Raw genomic sequence first — 5882 nt, forward strand, 5'->3', positions numbered from 1 at the left:
ATATGTTCACATCGTATGTCATATTGTTTTGTTCAGCATCAGCCAACGATTCCTGTAGTACATTTTTACAATATTTCAGCAAAAACTGTGCGAGCAAAAGAAAAAAAATCCCGTTTGCGCGCAGTGTGAACACCATTCAAAATCTACAACTTCCAATTCTAACATTTTTACCTAAGTAGCTTCCAAGTAAAGCTCAGTGAGTTATAAGGTGATAAAAAATCCCTAGGAGGAGTTTGAATTTGTGAAAAGTACTAAAAGGTCATTTTTGGGGGGGAAATTCAAGATGGCTGCCTTTTTCCAAGGTCAGCTGTCAACAAATTGAATCAAACTTAATTTATAAAAGAGAGCTTCTCATACTTGCGCAGCTCGAAGCACTATGCAATTAAAAACAGAAACACAAAAATAAATTAATCAATGAAAAAAGAGAAACCCATCCACCCTCTACCCCCCCTCCATAAACACACACAGACATGATCCCACAAACAATGAATACTTATAGAAGTTTAAAAAAAAAACAAAAAACTTGTATACTTAAGCTGACGACATATGTGCAAAATTTTGTGAAGATTGGTCAGACAAAATGTTTCTTTTCCCATAATATGAAAAAATGTGAAAATTGCCAAATTTCGCACTTTGCCACAAAATGGCCACCAAGTTTGTAGGCCCTGTGTCCATCCCATAATAGTTTCAAAACTTTGTTTGGATTTCCCTTACACGTGTGTTCTGGTTTCTTTAGTGGATCTTGGATTTATTTTTGTTCCCATTAATATTCTATCACTGTGAAGTCATCTTTTTTTTAACCATCTCCAATGATTTATTTTAACTTGTGTACAAATTTTGGTGAGTTTTTGAGAATGTTGCGGTGAAATTTTCACTCAAAGGTGCAATTAAAAAGAATGATAAAAACCACTTTGTCCTTGCAGTCCAGAACTGCTGCAGGTCAGACTTAGATATTTTTTAATAACTTATATAAAAAAAGCTATGACTACTATAAAAAAAACTGTAAAATTTTCAGCCAATTAAAACCAGAAATAACACAAATCTTTGCTGTTGCCCATCAGTCCAGAAGGATTATAACTGCCAAGCATCATGAAGTCCACGACTCGATGATGAGAAAGATTACTCTCAGTCAAAAGGTATTTAAGACAGCTGTCAGCTTTTCCAAGAAAAGACGTTCAAGAAAACTCACCACAAGGTCAGGCTATCATAGCGCTCAGAAGAAAGACGTCTCTGACCTCTATAGAATGTGAAATGAGCTCAAGACAGAGAAGATCGGTTTGTTTGCCGCATTGATGAGAGAAAATCTCATGTCTCTGTAGGAGTTGAAACAGAAGAAAACCCCAATAGACATCTGCACTCCCTTTAGGAAATACAACGAGATAGAAGCATGTTGGGCCACTTCTGGTGCCTCAGAGATTCAACAAGGCGCTTGAAGTTCTCATTGTATGTTTTGACATGTTAGCATCTCATAGCCGCGGCAGAAAATCTCCCACTTCACCACAAATGGCTCTATGGAGCTTCAGATTTAACTTTGAAGGTTTGAGAAATCAGTTTTGTTTATGGTGCGTCACCAGCTGGAAGTAACTGTCAGAAGCTGGATCCTCCGTGGTTACAAGAAAGAGAAGGAAATGGTCAACAGCACTGAGGGGAACTGTAGTGTAGTACTTTTGTCTGATTACCAATAAACAACCTAAAGTGTGTACACAAAATACCCCGACGCCAACCTAAACACCAACTGCAGCCTAAACAACAGAAACAAAGACAAATGGATCTGGTTTCATGTTCAGATTCAGAACTAACCATCTTAATTTAATCTAGTGCACAAGTGTCAAGGCCGGCAAGGGCCAAGGTTCGCTTGAAGCAAACCAAATGTGTCCAGTCTGAATACACCTATAGAGGTTCCCCCTATAGAGTTTCAGCCTATAGAGGTTCAGCCTATAGAGGTTCAGCTCATAGAGGTTCAGCCTATAGAGGTTCAGTCCATAGAGGTTCAGCCCATAGAGGTTCAGCCTATAGAGGTTCAGCCTATAGAGGTTCAGCCCATAGAGGTACAGCCCATAGAGGTACAGCCTATAGAGGTTTAGCCTATAGAGGTTCAGCCCATAGAGGTTCAGCCCATAGAGGTTCAGCCCATCGCCACGAGTAAGGACAGACGAGATAGAGGCTCTAAATCTTGTCTGCAATGAGCTATCACCTTTCTCCTCTGACTTCAACCATCAAAACAAGGAATTTGTCCACTCAACTTCTTCTCATGGACATCTGCTCTTCTCCACGCGTTTTTATGAAAACTCCAGACATGGTTGTGCAAAAAATTATCATCCCCAAGTCGTCACACGTTGACGTTTGGTTAAGAACCCCAACTCGTCATTTTTTGACATGCTGGCTTTTTATGAAATCAAGCGTCTGGAACCCTCGGGACGCGGTACCAGATGCAAACTGGTCCTCAGGACGTGTCCAGTACTGGTACCTTAACCAAGTACCAAACCATAACCCGGTACCGGTTCGCGCCCAGCACCGCATCTGATGCCAGTTCGGGTTCAGGGCCGTGTCTGGTAACACATCCTGTACCGGGTTAGGGTTCCGGTACCGTGTCAAGATACCAGTACTGGACACGTTTTGAGGACCAGTTCACATCTGGTGTCGCGTCCACTACCGGGTTAGGGTTCCGGTTCCTGGTTTTGGGTACTGGTGCACTCCGCGTCCCGGTACTGGACCGATTGCGGTTTCCAGCCTAGATGTTGGGGACCGTGATTTGATGGGAACAGTCAGCACGTTGGGACACCCAAAACATCCAAATGTGACGTGGAGGGGTCCTTAACCAAACATCGACATGTGTGAAAATCCCTGTAGAACTTTCTGAAACACATACCAGATTTTCGGACACTAATAGTCTTTAAAGTCACATAAATCCTGTTCGTTCTCTGTTCTGGTGCTTGGTTGGCATTTCAGAATTTCACCTAAAACATGTTTAAATAACTGTATATATTAAGCAGCAAACATTTTGAAACTGGAGCCTCGTGAGATCAGATCCATCAGACTCTATGATGGGACTTAAAGCCTTCCTGCTTGACACTCGGCATTATGGGGGTTGGACTGGGGGGTATAAACCACCAAATGGTTCACCAGTGCGGTCGTAACTTGAATGGGTCAAAGGTGGAGATGAGATTTCACACCTTCAACAAATAAGACAGGAATTGTACGACATGAATGATCTCTACCATGTCAACACATTCTCATATTCACATATTGACGTTTGGTTAAGGACCCCCCCCCCACATCACTTTTTGACATTTTGGGTATCCCCAAGTCATCGTTTTATGACATACTGGCTGTTCCCATTAAATCACGGGTCCCCAACCTCCGGACCACAAACCAGAACCGGTCCAGTACTGCAATGCATAGCGCACCAGTAACCTAACCCAGGGGTGTGGAACTCCAGGCCTCAAGGGCCGACGTCCTGCTGGTTTTCCAGAGACCCCGCCCTATCTGCTGCTGATCACCTGGATCAGATGTGTTTGGCCAATAAGGAGCTTCAGCGGTTGGAAAACATGTAGGACACCGGCCCTCGAGGCCTGGAGTTTGACACCTGTGCCCTAACCCTAACCTGGCACCAGACCAGATGCGGTACTGAACCGGTAATAGACGCGGTACTGGGCGCGAATCGGACGAAAACCAGTACCAGGTCAAGGTTAGGGTACTGGTCCTGAGTTAGGGTTACTGGACGTGTCCTGAGGATCAGTGCGTGTCCGGTACCGGATTGGGTACCGCGTCCTGAGGGTTGCAGACCCCTTGATTTTACAAAAAGCCAGTACATCAAAAAACGACGACTCAAAATGCCAAAAAGTGACATGGAGGGGTCCTCAACCAAACGTGAATATGTGACGATTCTGGGATGAAAATGTGTGGAACATGAAGAGAAAGGGTTTGACTCATTTCTTTTTATACATAAACCAAATTCAGATATGCATGAAAGATCTGATATTCAATAAATATCTAAAACTATATTTTCATCACCCCGTCTACCTCTACACGTAGCTAGGATAGGCTCCAGCAACCCCATCACCCCATAAGGGATGGAAAGGTATAAAATATTTTCATCATTTTTTACCTGATAAGATGAGTTTCTTCCTTATTTTCCTGATACCCAAACTGTTTCTTTTCCACATTTAACTTAGTTAAATAAGCTTACACCTTTTCCTAATACCTGCAGACATGATAACTTTGCAATTCTTATTCTTCTGACAATGCAGTTACCTAGCAACAAGTCTATTTCTTAGAACATTTCTTAAGGAGAGCCAGCATCCTAAATAATAATTACAGTTTTGCTACGACATTAATGACCTAAATGAAAGTTTATTGAACAACGTGATACCCAATACTTTTTGTAATTTGCTAAACTATTTGGCACAATTTCACCACGATATCTGTCTTGGTCAGAGATTTTTCAAGTAAATTATTTATGTTTAGATCATAAAACTTTCCAAAAATGTTTGTCCACCTTTATAAAATGTGTGTTTTTCTCCTTAAAGCTGGTCACCGTCTGGAGTTTTTATGCTTGTGAAAGTATATTCCGTCTGTGAAGTGAGGCCGTCTCTATAGCTGTCAAGTATCCAGGCAACCACACAGCATGACCCGTCATCTTCAGATGCAAGGAGCTCCTCTGAACCAGAGATCTTAACTCAATCAGCCAAACATATTCGGTCATAAACTGGAAGGCTTTAGCTGCAGATCAGCCGAGCGGAGCAGCCAAACAAACCAGCCACCTGTAACAGGACGCGCTGATGCCATAACCACTTCCTGCCTGGAGTCAGGCCACAGCAGATCCTCAGAAGACGTCTCTGCGGGATCACTCAAATGGCCCATTCAAACAGTGAGACACTAATGCTTAAATCAGCAGTCAATGAAAGAATCTTAAGCCCATTTAGTGACGGTAATAACGGCCTGGAGTCCCAGAGAGCCGAGAGTGGACCAGAATCCAAAGCAGCAAAACAGGATGTTTGTTTTTTTATTGACATTTAGATAAAAAGTACTTTTTGTAAGTAGAAAATAGGTTTATGAAGGATACTTTATTGGAGAAGAGTTGGTCAAAACCTACAGCACAAACCAGAATCTGAAGCACAACAGTTCAGAGGGGTTTTATTTTTCAAAAACAGATCAAAATGAGTTCTTCAAAATGTGCTCACACTTCATGGGTTACACGTTATACAAGAAAATATTTCACTCAAGAAAGTTACGACATAAAAGCTTGTTTTTTAAGGACTATAGTGACAAAGGAAAGGAATATTTTGGCTGAAATTAAATTAATTTAACAAATGAAGAAACTTATTATGATCCACATAAACGCTACAGAAATGCTGACTCATTGGAGTAATTCATGTGTCAAAGTCAAGGCCCGGGGGCCGGATCCGGCCCTCCAGGTAATTCTATCCGGCCCTCCAGATCATTTTATTTTATTGTTATTAATGATGTTATCTTGTGCTCATTTCTAACTTGTATAATTTTGACCAAATATATTCCTGCCTTTTTATTATTCATAATTATGTTAAAAAGTTACAGTTTTCAAGTTTTAAAAATCAGAATTCGCTAGCTTTTTGGACCATTTTTGCATTTACTAAATTTTTTTAGGCTATTTTTGGGTTTAGCTAATATTTACATGCTAGTCATATGGCCAGTTTAGACTTTTTTTCATTTTTTAAGGACAATTTGGAGTTTAGCTAATATTTAAGCTATATGCTAGCTGTTTAGGCTAATTTAGGCTCTTCTTTAGTATATTTTTGGCTATTTTGAAGTTTAGCTAATATTTCAGCTAGTTTTTGCTAATTTTGACTCTTGTTTTGTTTTTTTTGGCTATGGAGTTTCGCTGATATTTACATGGTAGGTTT

General features: G+C 40.9%; 1 protein-coding gene across 1 annotated transcript in view; it reads right to left on the reverse strand.

Moving 5' to 3' along the window:
* Positions 1 to 5882, reverse strand: part of b4galt2 (UDP-Gal:betaGlcNAc beta 1,4- galactosyltransferase, polypeptide 2) — a 205385-nt gene that overhangs the window by 197908 nt on the left and 1595 nt on the right. The window lies entirely within an intron of this gene.

This window comes from Oryzias melastigma, linkage group LG17 (genome assembly GCF_002922805.2).
Source record: "Oryzias melastigma strain HK-1 linkage group LG17, ASM292280v2, whole genome shotgun sequence".
NCBI lineage: Eukaryota > Metazoa > Chordata > Actinopteri > Beloniformes > Adrianichthyidae > Oryzias > Oryzias melastigma.